The sequence below is a fragment of the Camelus dromedarius genome, chromosome 3 (genome assembly GCF_036321535.1).
Source record: "Camelus dromedarius isolate mCamDro1 chromosome 3, mCamDro1.pat, whole genome shotgun sequence".
NCBI lineage: Eukaryota > Metazoa > Chordata > Mammalia > Artiodactyla > Camelidae > Camelus > Camelus dromedarius.
The window spans coordinates 55,902,629-55,917,599 of NC_087438.1; the positions used below are offsets into that span (position 1 = coordinate 55,902,629).

Sequence of the window (14,971 nt, forward strand, 5' to 3'; positions counted from 1 at the left end):
TAACTTGAGAATCTGGTGATCTCTAGGAATTTCTTTCCCTGTTATTTAATGTTCTCTATTCATAACTCTCCTTACCTCTTTCCAATAACACTTAAATAGAAATAGAAAGGTTTTAGAATGAAAAGTAAGCTAAAACAATCTAAATCAATCCTTTACTTTTTGGATAGGTAAACTGAGTCTGTTGAGATTAAGGGTTATCCCCAAAGTCACTCTGGTAACCTAAGTCTGTGAATTGTCTTAGCCACCTATTTCTGCAAATTGGACTAGTACTTGGGATGCAGCGTAATTAATGTACTTCTAGAACACAGCTAAGAATTAATTATTCCTTCCTCTCCATTTTATTACCTTATATCTCCATCATGGAACTTGGCACAGTTCAACTCATTAGTTAGGTATATATCTCTCTCTCTCTCATTATATATGAGCACATGCTTATTCACGTCTAATTGATTCTTAAATCTTCAGTGTTGCCTCCCACCCCACCCCAAGCACAGTGCCTTGCACTTTCAGGGGTAGAGAACAGTTTGCTGAATAGAATCACATCGAAACCATAGAGAAAGCATGCTAGCAGGGAGAAATGGAAAAGTGATTTCTAGTTGAACTTTTCAGGTTTATCTTCTGTAAAAAAATAGCCAATATGTGTTGACTTAAAACCCAACTTGACTCATTTTTATGGTCTTTAGTTCTTCTCTCTTAGTTTCTTTCCTCAGTATCTTAATGTCTTGCAACACAAATGCTTCATTTTTCTTACTGGTTGAAAATTACCCTGTGAGGAGTCTGTTGACTCTGGAGGGAAGTCGAAAGTGTTTCTCACACCTGTCACCTCTTTTTCATTTTGCAAATCCCTTTCTTATTTGATCCCTACTCTTCTGCAGTAGCATCCTGGTTCCTCCCTGACTCAGCCATCCTTCGGAGGGGTCCGTTTCTGCATGCTTACAGTACCATTTTCTTCTGTCATAGCTCTGAATGTAGCACTTGCTTCATCAAAAGCTTTTTTTTTTTTTTTTTTTTCTGGATAAGGCTTGCTGAAAAAAACTGAGACGTGTATTTAGTTTTGTGACCTACATGTTAAAATCTACATTGCTGTGCTATACTTGGCCCAAGAGTGATAATCTTTACTCTTTGAATTAACTGCATTGTTTGGAGGCTGTTGAAACTACCTTTGGATCAAGTTGAGTGAATATAGTTGTTCATTAGACTCTGGCAAGTCCTAAAATACATTTTTTTGATTACTAAGTTACTATACATGAAAGTTGCTTAAGCAGCTAGGTCTCTGGGGTGGAATTTTGTACTCCACTTTTGTAGACAGTCATTATGCTCTGTTTCTGTATGTCTAGACCCATAAAGTAATAGACAAATATTTGTAGACCAAAAACTATACTTTATAATTTTGTATTATGGTTTGATCACTTTGTAGATTTTCTTGTGGATAAAAGCTTTGTGTTACTTGAGTCAGACTTATTGAGTCCTACAATGAGAATTGTGTGCAGAGGTCAGAAGCCTCCCCCCTCAAATGGAATATTTGTAAAAAAAAAAACCAAAACAAAACAAAAAAAAACAAGCCAACAAACAGTGTTCATTGCCTTATTGAGATTCAGTTTTCTTTAAAGACAATTTTTTTTAGAGCAGTTTAAGTTCACAGCAAAATTGAGAGGAAGGTATAGAGATTTCTCAAATACCCGCTGCCTCTACACATGCATAGCCTCCCCCCAATATCCAAAGCCCCCACCAGAGTCATACATTTGTTACAATTGATGAACCTACATTGACATCTTGTTATCACCCAAAGTCCATAGCTTACAATAGGGTTCACTCTTGGTGGTGTACATTCTGTGGGTTTGGACAAATATATAATGACGTGTGTCTGCCATTTTAGTATCATATAGAATATTTTCACTGCCCTAAAAATCCTCTGTGTTCCACTTACTCGTCCCTCCTTCCACTTCACCCCGGCAACCACTGGCTGAATTTCCATTTTTAATGCCTGTAGATAATTTAAGAAGCTAATACTGAACTTCTGTGAGATCCCATACTGAATGAAAATGTATAGTCCTAGAAGCCACTTAAAAACACAAATTAGGGTGCTTTTAATGCATGTTATTTATTTCAAAATGTGTCCCAGTATTATCTACTTCTGCATAGAAGGGGATAAATAAAAGTTTTCAGGTAAAATAATTCAGTGCATCAGGAGTGCATGCCTGGCTCTTTAATAAGATTAAAGCGTCATTTCTGCCGCTTAGATTGTCATGCAGGCTGCGTCACCGCTACTGATATTAAATAACTAATTTTCTTTCAATCTTTTTTAATGGTAATATTTTCTGTTTTGTAATTCTGCTATTAAAAATCATGAAATTGTTTTAATCAACTACATAATTTGAAGTGAAATTAAGGTTCATAGCATTATTTTCACTTCAGTGTAAAATATGTATATCATTTGTGATTCTCCTTTTAAAAGTTAAGTATGAGAATGACTCTTTTCTAGCACCTTTTTTTGTTGATAATTAAACCTGAAGCATATTTTGTCTCACTGATTCTTCAAAGTTCTAGCTGTCAAAAGATATCTTTTCCCTTAGGGTTTAGACAAAAAGAGAAGACTCTTAAATAATAAAATACTCAATTTTAATGCCTGTAATCTTCCTGTATGCTGATATTATCAAAGACTAAGAAAAATAATAGACTCATGCCTGTAATTTCCATCCTTTTCTTTACTTGCCCCATTACTCTAGGGAAGGAATAATTTGATGCAGTCCATGTTTGTTGTTTTGATAGGATGATGATTTTGGCTAAGGCTTTGTTGTTTTCATTTCAAGATGAAGCAGATTTTACTCTAAAACGTGGAATGAGCTACCACAAGTAATTGACCAATAAGATAAGATAACACTAATCTATTCTTAATACTTTAATAAATCTTTTAGTTTGTGTTCTTACATCAAAATACTCATCAGCAATTGTTGAGGTTATTAAATTATTCAGTTGTCATGAAGACAGTGGAAATAATCATTGATTTTTAAAAAATTTGTAATAGGAAATGGAAAAGAGTGCATTATGGTAATTCTGTAGTATTGAGGCCACATGCGTAGATGGACTTGTACTTTATGTATTGGTAAAATGATTCTCCATAAAGATCTTTGCATTCTCCTGCCCAACAGAACACATGTCCTGTTGAGGAAAGGTTTATAGCTATGAATCTTTGATGCTTGGACAAATTACAGTTGGGCAGTAATTTTAGAATCTTAATTGCCTTGCTAGATAAATTTTTTTTGGTTTTTCGCAGAGATATCTTATTATTCTCTCTTCCTTTAAAGTGTTTACCAGCACGTTGATAAAAGGGGCTGTAATCACTTCTGTTTTTCATTTGGACTTGAGGAATAGATTTTGGGAAAAGTTACCCACTTGATCCGCCAAAATCTTGAAAGACTTCCGCTTGTGCTGCATTAGAATTTCAATCTCTGTAAAATTCTATTTTAAGCTGGATTAAACTGTTATCATTATAAGATTACTGCCAACCACAGTCTAACCATTTTTAGAAATTGAGTGCAGTTACATATGAAAAAGAAACAGAAAGGGGCCAGAATTAAGCTCTCTTTTGCTCCCATTGGTTTCTTAGGGTATTTTTCATATGAGGAATGATAAACGATGGAAAATGTAATAGATTTGGAAGTGAATGAGATCTAAATTTTTCTTCTTAAGAATCACAGCTTTAGCTTTTCTGTTGTTTACTCCCTTAGCCTCCTGAACCCCTTTACATCATAGTTACCACTTGTTTGCTGTCTTCCTTGGTGGAGTTTGTTACCCTCGGGCAGAAACTAAGTCCATTTTGTTCACTGCTTTATCTTTAACACATAGCATGTAGTAAGTTATTGACAAATGTTTGACAAGCATTTTAAAAATAAAGCTTATTTTAAAAGTTTATTTTAATAAAAATAGAAAAGAGCAAAAACTTCTTAACTAAAATTAGGTTTCATATCCAGGGTGTCTTTAATTGAGTCTTTGAATGACACTGACACTTGAGAGAAAAATGTTTCCTACCCTAATTTATATATTCCTCCTCATAAATCTTTCTCCAGATCTATTAATAAGGAATGGTATTGAATTCCTTTCAGCTGGGATGATCCTACTTATAAACAGAGTGGGAGGCAATTAATGGTATAATTTGAGGGACAGCAAGGGACAGGTCTGTTCAAAAATAGCTCCCACCTGGAAGCTGCAGTATTTGGAGTCCCCATCATTGGAGTTGTTTTGTTGTTGTTCGTAAAGCATCTCTAGAAGGGCCATTTAAACTGATTTATTCTGGTTGTTGTAAAAACAAAAAAGATATACTACCCCCTTTCTGGGGCAAGACTTCTAAATTAGGAGTTATTACGTGAAAAGTAACATAAACTTTGATCAGTAGAATGACATATGATGTGCTGTCATTTTGTTGAATAGGCAGGGATTTTTCACTTAAAAATTTGAGAATGAGAAAAAAAAAAAACCTAAAAAGATCTGGTAAGCTTCAGGTAAGGAGTAGAAGCTGCTCCTCTAAGGAGGTTAAGCAGGAAAGAGATTAAACTCTATTAGCTAAAAGGTCATTGGTGCAAAATTTAAGAAAAAATGAAATATTCCTGAAGCCTGGAAGAATGTGGGGAACATGGACTTTCAATATATTATTTATTTGGAATACGGAATGGGTAAGATGACTGGGTCAGAGTTTGAGAAGCAGTGATGGAAAGGATACAAATCGGGGTGAGGGAGGGGAGATGCTTAGCAACCCAAAGTCCGTTAAGGCAAGGAGATCTTTTCAGAAGAGATACCCTGGCTAGTGGACTCACCATTTGCCCTCTCACCTAAGCCAGGAAACAGGGAAGAGGTGGGAGATTTTATTTGGACTGTGATTTATAATAAGCAGTACATATTTCTCTTGGTCCTGTTTCTGGCACAGAGCTCTTAAAACCCTTGGAGTTTCCCAAGTGACAAGAGAGGTGAAGGTGACTTTTTGGACCACACCTAAGGATGGGGTCTGGTTGTCGGTGGAGCCTACCCTGTGATCAGAGGGTCGGAAATCTCAGTCCCATCCCTGACCTCCTGGGAGGGGAGAGGGGCTGGAGGTTGAATCAGTTGCCAACGGCCAGTGATTTAGTCGGTGATGTCTTTGCAACAAAGCTTCCATAAGATTCCCAAAGGAGGGAACTTGGGGAGCATTCAGGTTGGTGAACACGTGGAGTTTGGGAAGACTGGCACGTTCTGAGAGGGCACAGGAGTTCCCTGCCCTTCTCCCGTCCCTTGCCCTATGCATCTCTTCAGCCACGCTCTTCCTGAGTTACATCCTTTTAAAATAAACCAGTAAGCTAGTAAGTGAAAGTTTCTGAGTTCTGTGAGATGCTCTAGCAAATTAATTGAGCCCAAGGAGAGGGTTGTGGGAAACTGATTTCTAGTCGGTCAGAAGTACAGATAACAACTTGGACTTGGGACTGGAGTATGAAGTACAAGGAGAGGGTCACAGGGACCTCCAATCTGTAGTCGGTGGGTCAGAAGCCCAGATAACCACCTGTTGGAAGTGGGAGGAGAGAAGCAGTCTTGTAGGGCTGACCCCTCAACCTTGTGGAATCTGATGCTCTCCTTGGGAAGATAGTGTCAAAATTGAGTTGAGCAGTAGGATACTCTGCTGGTGTCCTGAGCATCGCTTGTTGACCTGTGGGAAAGCCTCCCCACCCTCGGCAACCCACAACCACAGTTGCACTGGGTGCCGGATGTTGGTGTGGAGGAGACCTCTGCACATCCGGTGACTGGAGGTGAAGTGTTCTGTATGGGTGTGTCAGCAGTGTGAGAATACAAGAGAAACACAGGGAGACTGAAGGGGTTTTTTCCTGTTTGCTGACTTTCTTGTATGGCGTTTACCTTTTCTATTTTCTCCTTCCTCTCTGGTAAAGGTGATCCCGGATTCCATAGTGGGTAGAAGGCAAACTCAGGAAAGAAGGTAGGAAAGTAATTCATGACTGAGTCCCACAATAAACAGTCAGGCTCCTGAATCACTAAGAATTTGAATCCTTGGCTGCTTGTTTTCTTAACTTTGCCTCCACTGAATAAATGAATGGTGTACAAGGAGAAGAAAAGCCAGAGGATGAACCCACCGCCATGTACTGATTGTGGCTGTTCATATTCACATCTGGGCACTCCTCACTGCTAACCCCTGCAGTGTCCTCAGGCAGGTTATCTAACCTTTGTAAACTGAAATTTCATCTGCTATAAGGTGAAGATTAAAGTGGCTCCTGACTGCCAGGCGATGTGAGGGTTAAATGAGCAGCAAGAGAGCATAACCCAAGCTGTGTCCACAGACACGGGGTGAATGTCAGCTGTAAACCTCAGGGTGCAGCCCCCAAGCCTGGGCTGATCTGGTCTGGGCTGGAATGATCTCCAAGTTAAAAAGGACCCAGAAATTCTTGAACCATATTTGGAGATTCCAGTTTTGACATCTTTCTAGCTAAATATGGGTAATTATACAAAAACAAAACCCCCTTAGGGCTCCAAATTGCATCTGGAAGTAAGTGCCTCATTGTCAAAAGTATGGGGAAAAGGAAACCTTTGATCTCTGACTAAAGTCATCCTTTATTGAGCCCATTTTCCTCCTGGAAGATTTGCGTCATAGGTGGTTTATGTACATGGAGTTAATGCTACCTCATAACTAAATTAAAAGAGAACTGCTGTGAACTGTAATCAGGGAGAATTTTAACTACTCCACCCTGGGTGATTTACTTAACAAGCCATTCTGGGCAGACTAATTAAGTACTCAACCTTTTGAACTTCTGTCGCATATTACAGCTGGCTTTTTTTTGGGTCTAAACTCTGTCACTCTTTAGAAATTTTACTTGAGAATTTTCTGACAATTGCTTCTTTCCTTCAACATTAGAAAATCTTCTGAGAGTAGCTTTTCTCCTTCACTTTTCCTGCTCGACCACCTGTAAGGCTGGCTTCTGCCTCATCCACTTTCCTGTTCTCCTCGGGGTACTAACGGCGTCCACAGTGTCAGCCTTAGAACCAGTGGATGCTGTTCGGTCCTTATATGCTACCTTGGTACTGTTGCCCACATGGCAGGTTTTTCAAATTATTTATTCTCTTTGCTTTCATGAGAATATTCTCTCATTGTTCTCCCAAATCTCTAAGCACTCACTGCTACTTTGTTTTGCAGTTTTTTCCTTTTCTGCTATCCTTTTGTGTTTCCGGTTTTCAGTCCTTGGTTTGTTGCTCTTTCCGTTTTACATACTCTTCTTGGATGGTCTCGTTTATCTACCATCCATGTATCAGTCACTCTTAGATCTGAATCTCCAGAGTTGAGACTGTAATTTTCAGACATATGTCTGACCGTATGTCCAAAGTAACATCTCCACCTAAGGCAGCCCCATCACAAACACATTCTTTATTTCCTGCCTTGGCTTAGGAATTACCATCTGCCCTTCACCGACTCTGAAAGCCTAGGGAGCGTTCTTAGCTGCTCTTGAATCTTTACCCCTATCAAAGTCCAGTCAGATTTGCTTTCTAGAATTTCTTATTTTGATCTACAAGCCTGAGTCTTTGCTGATGTGAGTTGTTGTGTTCTTATTTTTTTCAATAGACTTCTGAATGCTCTCTATTCTCACTACGCAGCCATAAAAAAAAATAAAAAATGCCATTTGCAGCAACATGGATGGACCTAGAGATTATCATACTAAGTGAAATAAGTCAGAGAAGGACAAACATATGATATCACTTACATATGGAATCTAAAAATATGATACAAATGAACTTATTTACAAAACAGAAATAGACTCACAGACATAGAAAACAAACTTACCAAAGAGGGAAGGGTGGGGAAGAGATAAATTAGGATTTTGGGATTAGCAGATACAAACTACTGTACATAACATAGATAAACAACAAGGTCCTACTGTATAGTGCAGAGAAATTACATTTAATATCTTGTAATAACCTATAATAAAAAAGAATATGAAAAGGAACATACATATGTATAACTGAATCACTATTCTGTACACTAGAAACTAACACAACATTGTAAATCAACTATACTTCAATAAAAAATAAATGCTCTCCATTCTTACCTTTTTAATAATGTTGATTATAACAAACCTTTAAACAGGGGTTATTACATATCAATCTCTGTTCTAAGTGCTTAACTTATTTAATTCCCAAGATGAGCCTCCAAAGCAGGTATTCAGATTATCTGCTTTTTATAGATGAGATCATTGAGGCACATAGTAGTTAAATAAGTTGGTCACAGAGCTGGTAATGAGTGGAGGCAAGATGTAAACTCAGGCAGTCAGGCTGCAGAGTCCATCCTCTGCACTGTTATCTGAGTAATCTCTGCACAAGGAAATTTAACTGTGTTTTCCCTTCTGTCCAGAGCCCACAGAAAAAGCTTAATCTCTTCAACGTGGCATAAGAGTTCTGGTCTCTACCTATCTGTGCAGTTTCACTTGTTACCTTCCACTTTGCACTAGGTTCTAGCCACACTTGCCTATGCTATGCTCTGGCAATAAACTCAGGAGCAGTGATGAGTTCTCTACCTTTGCACACCTGCCATACAGCTTGGCATTCATTTTATCTGTTCTTGTACTGATATATTTCTTAAACATGTAGTTACTAATGCTGTAACAGTTTAACCGGTTTGTTAAAAGGGTGTTGTGCTAGACGGAATTCCAGGATGCCCCTGCCTCCCCACATTCTCGGCTGTTGCTGTATGTGTTATCTTTTCCCAGTTACTCAAGTAAGCAGTAATTTCAGTCTGGCTGTGAAGGGATTTTGCTGATGTAGTTTTAAGTACCAAATCAGTTGACTTTGAGATTGTCTTAGTCGACCTGAGCTAATCACTAGAGTCCTTTAAAAAAGCAGAGTTTTTTGGTTTTTTTTCCCAGCAGGAGGAAGTCAAGAGATTCAAAGCCTGAGAAAGATTTGATGCACTATCGCTGGCTCGAAAATTGGAGGAGGTCCCATGGCAAGGAATGAAGAAGGTCCCTAGGAGATGAAACTGGCCCCTGGCTGAGAGTCAGCAGGAACCTCAGTCCTACAATGGCAAGGACCTGCATTGTGCCAACAAACGGAATGAGCTTGGAGCCTTTTTTCAAATACAAGATCACGGCATCAGTGAGTAAAGATAGTTTTACTTTTTGCTTTCCAATATGAATGCATTTTATTTCTTTTTCTGCCTAATTGCTGTGACTAGAACCTCTGGTACAATGTTGAGTGGAAGTGGTAAGAGTGGAATCCTTGTCTTGTTTGTGAATTTAGGAGGACAAACTTTATTTAGTCTTTCCCCATTAAGTATGATGTTGGCTTTGGGTTTTTTTTGTAGATGCCCTTATCAGGTTGAGGAAGCTCCCTTCTCTTCCTAGTTTGTTGAGTGTTTTTCATCATGAAAGCTTACTGGATTTTGTCAAATGACTTTTCTGCATTGATGGATTGATGCATTGATGATCATGTGTTTTTCTGTTTACTCTGTTGATATGTTGTATCACACTAATTGATTTTGTGATATCAAGGCTATTTATTTCATTCCTGGGCTATGTCTTACTTGGTCATAGTGTCTAATCCTTTTTATATGTTGTTGGATTCAGTTTGCTAATACTGCACTGAGGATTTTTGTGATTCATAAGGAATGTTGGCCTGCAGTTTTCTTTTGATGTCTTTGTCTAGACCACAATAGAATTACATTAGAAATCAATAAGAGAATGAAACTTTGAAAATTCACAAATATGTGGGGATTAAACAAAGCTGTTATAGAAGGGTCAAAGATGAAATCACAAGTGAAATTTCATTAAAGATGAATGAAAACAAAACGTAACATGCTAAAACATGTGATGCAGTTAAAACAGTGCTTTGAGGGTAATCAATGCTGTAAATACCCATACAAAGAAAGAAAAAAAATCTTAGATCAATAACCTAAACTTTTAATCTTAAGAAGCTGTAAAAGAACTATAAAACAAACCCAAACTAAACAGAAGGAAGGAAATAGTAATGATTGAAATGAAATGAAATAGAGAATAGAAAACATTAAAGAAAATGAATAAAACCAAAAGTTGGTTTTATGAAAACATCGAGTCTATAAACCTTTGTTCCTAGAATGACAAATAAAAAAAGAGAACGCTCAAATTAGTGACATCAGGATGAAAGAGAGAACATGACTGTCGAGCCCTAATTTCCTCATCTGTATAATGAAAATTATAGTGTGTGCCCCATCAAGTTGTTACGGATGTTAGAGGAGAAACTACTGACCACTGTGCCTTGAATGTAACAGGCTGTTATGAGAGGTGGTTTTCCTCTTCCTCTTTGGTACTTCTAGTTCATTTCACACCATTTAATTTTTTTTAAAGTCCAGCTTAAAACTCAGCCGTGGTTATTCATACGTGTTACAATGACTGCATTGCTTAGCTTCAGTGCCTTCCGTGTTCTAATCCCAACTTACCTGTCCATTTACCGTCTTCCCTACACTTTGGGATGATGCTTCACTTCAGCCACGCTGTTTCATTCACTTTTCCATGGATTGCAGCGGATGTAGGGATTTGCTTTCATGGATTTATCTACTTGTTTTCTGGCTTTGCTTTCCCTTTATCTCTGCTCTCTCACTGGTACTCTTCGGACTCGTCTTTCCCCTCCACCCCAAACCGGAGCAGAATCAATGAATTGAGGCATTTCTTACTCGAGTGAAAGGCAGAAGCATTTGGCTCCTGCTAGCAGAGCTGTTTCTTGTCTCTACTCCCTATGTAAACAGCCTTCAAACTTCTCAATGTCCCCATTCTGCACACCTTTCAGGACCTCAAGTCCTGCGTCCTGTAACTTCTTTCATGCCCAGTTTGAAGCTCAGTCTATTTCTGCATACAGTTACAATCAATTTTTTCAACTATTTTGTCTTTTGGTTTGTTTAATTGCATCATGACCAGAGTTTTAGCAGGATGTGTGTACTGGCATATCACTACAACATTATCTTCAGTTGAATTACAAACATCAAAAGAAAATACTCAAAATTGTAAAAGGTGTGAGTATAAAAGTAAACAATGTTTCAGAGAGGGGTTAATAAAAAGTTTTTATGCAGTTTGTTCAGGCATAATTTTGCCCACAGCTTCTAAAATAAAAGTGAGGTATCTTTTAAACAATGCCATTTAAAAAATGTTAACTTTAGATGTCATTTACTGAATACCTGCTGTAACAGATTGGGAAATCAATGCACACACATTTTTCCACTTTCTATCAAACAACTTAGTGCTATTTTGTCAGGCATATTACTATTTTTTACATTTTCAAGGTTTATAGTGTTGACCTAAAATAAATAGACTGCCATTTATTTCTCCAGCAAAAATGGGTTTACTCAAGATCAAAAAAGAGTTGCAATTCAAGGTCTGCAGCCTTAGCAAATCACGTGCAAGCCTTAGCAAATCACAAGGAGAGGAGAACTCTTTTAAAGAGGGGAAAAGGAAGTTGGGAGGGTTGTAGTAGACAAAGGGTCCATTGAGAAATTGAGAGTTAAAGGTTTAGTGGCTCTTCATTGGCTGAGTTGTGACGGTCTCTTGTTGGCTGAGCTCTTGCCAGACTAGAAGAGAAAGTCTTCCTTTAACTGTTGGCCTCTACTGTCTTGGTAGGGCAGGAGAGCTCCCTCTTCTAGCCTCCTTACTTTAATTGAGGCTTCTGTTTATTCACTGTTACAAGTGTGTATACGTTCTTAAACTAACCTTTTATACTGAGCAACAAAATGTCTACATCCCTTTGAGGTGATAAATACATTTCTCAGCATTTGTTCTGTGGATGCATAGTATATTCTGTTGTATGGCTGTACCATAATTTATGTAACCTGTGTGCTATTTAAAGACATGTATGGTATTTTCCATTTATCTTATATAAGCAATATTCTGATGATCATTTTTATAGCTACATTTTTGCTCATATACTTAATTTGTTTCTATTCTTTCCTAAGTTTATGAAGATAAGGTAAAGACAAGTTTAAAAATATAAGTCTGGGTAATCATTGGCTATCATGTTGACCAAGCACACAGGAATTTCAATTAATGTATACTAAACCTACTGTAGTTCACCCATAAAATTAAAATGTAATGTCTTTTCCCTCAGGGTTTTGAAAGTTGCATTTAGATAACATCTGAAAAAGATATGCTGTGTTATCAAACAGTGCAGTATATTACTAATCTCATTGTTGAGGCAGTTTTATGAAATCACTGCCACCACAGCCCTGCTTTTATGCTTTATTACCTTTTGACATAAATGACTACTTACAAAAACTGAAAACACTATGAAAATGTCAGAACAGTCCTGAGTTCTACACATACCTAGCTTTATAGACTCTAGCAGATCATGAGGTTTCAAAGTATGCTATAATTAAGAATTCCTAACACATATCTTTTTTGGGAAAATACACAATAATGCTTTTCCAAATTGTTCATTTAATGACTGCTGTATTCTACATTATGAATCTAAAAATTTAATCTGCAGGTTGTTGTTCCCACAATTGCAGTACAATCCCACCCATTGTGGTGATGATACTTTATGTACTTTAGAAAAAAAATTATCAGAGGCTCTGAATGTACATAGTAAATAGATTAAAAGAATCACCGTTAGCTAGTTAGTACCTTTCATAATATTTCCAAATAATAAACTGAAACATAACTTCACAAAATGCGTTAAGGTTGGAAGAGTTTATTTTTAAGAATCTACCTGAGTATGTACTGAGGTTAAAGGAGAGGCAGGGTGAATTAGTAATTCAAAACAATGCCATTTATACTTGCCTAATTAAAAAAGGCTCCTCACTGAATCTGTCGAGTGGAGTGGAGTATCTGTGTGCTACTGATGTCTCCACATCTTCCCCTTTCCTCCTCTATGTGGAAGTGCTTAACAGAAGGGCAAATGCTATTGTAAATATGCCATGGCTTTGCAAGGGATAGACAGGTAAACATTATTGAGATCCTACTATGTAGCGGGCACAATGCTAGGTGTTAGAGGTCCCAAGATCTGTTCTTTGTGGTTTCTGTCTTTGATGAGTTGACAGTTTAGAGGCAAAAACAGACACACAGACAGGTCATCTCCATATAATAGTTTTAGTTATAATAGTTTTAGTTATAATAGTTTTCCTCAATATTTTGGGGAACAGAGTTTTGGCCCTGTCTGGTAAGGTCAGATAATGCCTGACCCAAGTCTTCAGAGTTAAAAGCCACGTAGCCCGCAGTCCGTGCCACTGGGTGGACGGGTGCATCCCCACCAGTTTTCGTGAGCGCCGCCGTGGCCCGTGTGCTGGGTGTGCTTGTACAGGCTGTGCTTGAAGTAGAGCCCATGCTGCGCTGGCTTGCACTTTTATGCTGTTTTATAATTCGTCTCCCTTGATGAGGCATCTTTCTGTAATCTCTCTGTCCAGCTGTGGTGCCTTTTAATATTTGTTCACTCAGAAGGGCCACTTCTCTGCAGTCTTACAAAGGTGCTGTACTTCTAGCCTGGTACTGTTGGTCAGAGAGCAGCGCTTTCTCTTCATCTTTTAACTCACAGGTTTTCTAAGCATCTAACAGCCCCTTATCCTCTCTTCTGAAAGCTTCCAAGTGTCCTGAGCTTTCTACCTGTGGCTCATCAACAGCTAGCAGGTTGAGAAGCTGGTGGAGAGGCTGGTCTGCACTGTGGGCTGGCTCTGTGTGGTCTAGATCAAAGTCAGTACAAGCCAACAAGCCAAAAGAAACGTGGACAACTGGCTGACCGCTCAGGGAGTGGGTCTCAAAAGAGAACAACTGCACACAGAGTGAGTTTCCAGAAATGTGAGCTCCCAGGGGCTCAGGGTTTCTCCGGTGTCTTCTCCCTTCTATGTGGTACCTCCCCATCTTTTTATTCCTTCCTCCTAACTGGTTGCTTCTACAGACTCTGCCAGAGGAAAACTTCCTCTGCCATAAGCCTCCGAACCTCTGCCTCTTGCATTGTACTCAGTCTTTGTTGATCTTTCTGCAGTAGGTGATTTCACATCTACCTGCCCCTGTGTGGCCTGGGAGATGGAAGAGTTCCTCTGTGGGGTGTGAGGCATGGGCCGTGGGGTGCATGGAGGAATTCACTTTGTTCAGAGAAGGTGTGATGTAGGGAAAAAAGGTTAAAATTTAGAAATATATGTTACCAAATTGTGTGTGCTGGAAATCCCTTACAAGAGAACATTTAGGGAATGCCTAGGGTAGTGGCCAATACAAAGAGCCCCTTACTTTAACTGAATGAAGAAATCATAAACCATGTCTCTGAGAACTAGGTCTAGTCCTGGCACAGAACAGTGTCCCAGTACCATCTCAGAACTCCAATAAGCAAAAAGATGAGCTTGGTCAGCTACTGAGTGTCTCTGAAGTTGTTAGGCAAATGTTAACCATGTAGATAATAAAGGATGATGGTAAATAGTTTAAATTCCTTTTCTCCTCCTTGGCAGAGACACAAGGAGGGCCCTAAATGTATTCAAAAGCCTTTAAATTTCTTATTCAGTATCTCTGAGGTGCTCCCAGGAGAAGGTCACACACTGGGAAGCGTGACTTTGAACAGAAGTTGTGTGACCTTCAGGGAAGTCCCAACCCAGCAAAGTCCTGCATCTGCTTAGAAGCTGGACACAAAAATCTGATCCCTCGCCAAGAAAACCAGCAGTAGTTGTTCAACAGCAGTCAAGTGGCAAGTAAAATGTACAATCTGGAGAGGAAAAGTGCTAGGATAAAATTATCTGGACAAATTAGAGGATGAGTTAACTTGATCGGGGCTCCAGGAAGAGGTGGGTATTGAGACGTAAGCATGACCTGGAGAGACTGGACAGATACTGCTTCTTTGAGTAGGTGGGTTCAAAGTAATTCTTGGCAGGGTGGCCAGATGCCTGCACATGCTCTGCCACCACCCCAAACACAACCTTATGGCAATGCTTCATCGGTGTAGGCTGAGGACGCCTGGGAGGACAGTCTCCTGGGATTCTTTAAATGTCTGATTCCTAGATCCTACCCTGGCT

General features: G+C 38.9%; 1 long non-coding RNA gene across 1 annotated transcript in view; it reads left to right on the forward strand.

Moving 5' to 3' along the window:
- LOC116151962 (uncharacterized) overlaps nucleotides 1-9,088 on the forward strand; it is a 57,145-nt gene extending 48,057 nt beyond the window's left edge. Inside the window, exon 4 of the long non-coding RNA XR_004135555.2 lies at nucleotides 8,886-9,088. This is a non-coding gene — a long non-coding RNA (uncharacterized LOC116151962). The remainder of the gene's footprint in view (nucleotides 1-8,885) is intronic.
- Nucleotides 9,089-14,971: the final 5,883 nt, after the last annotated feature.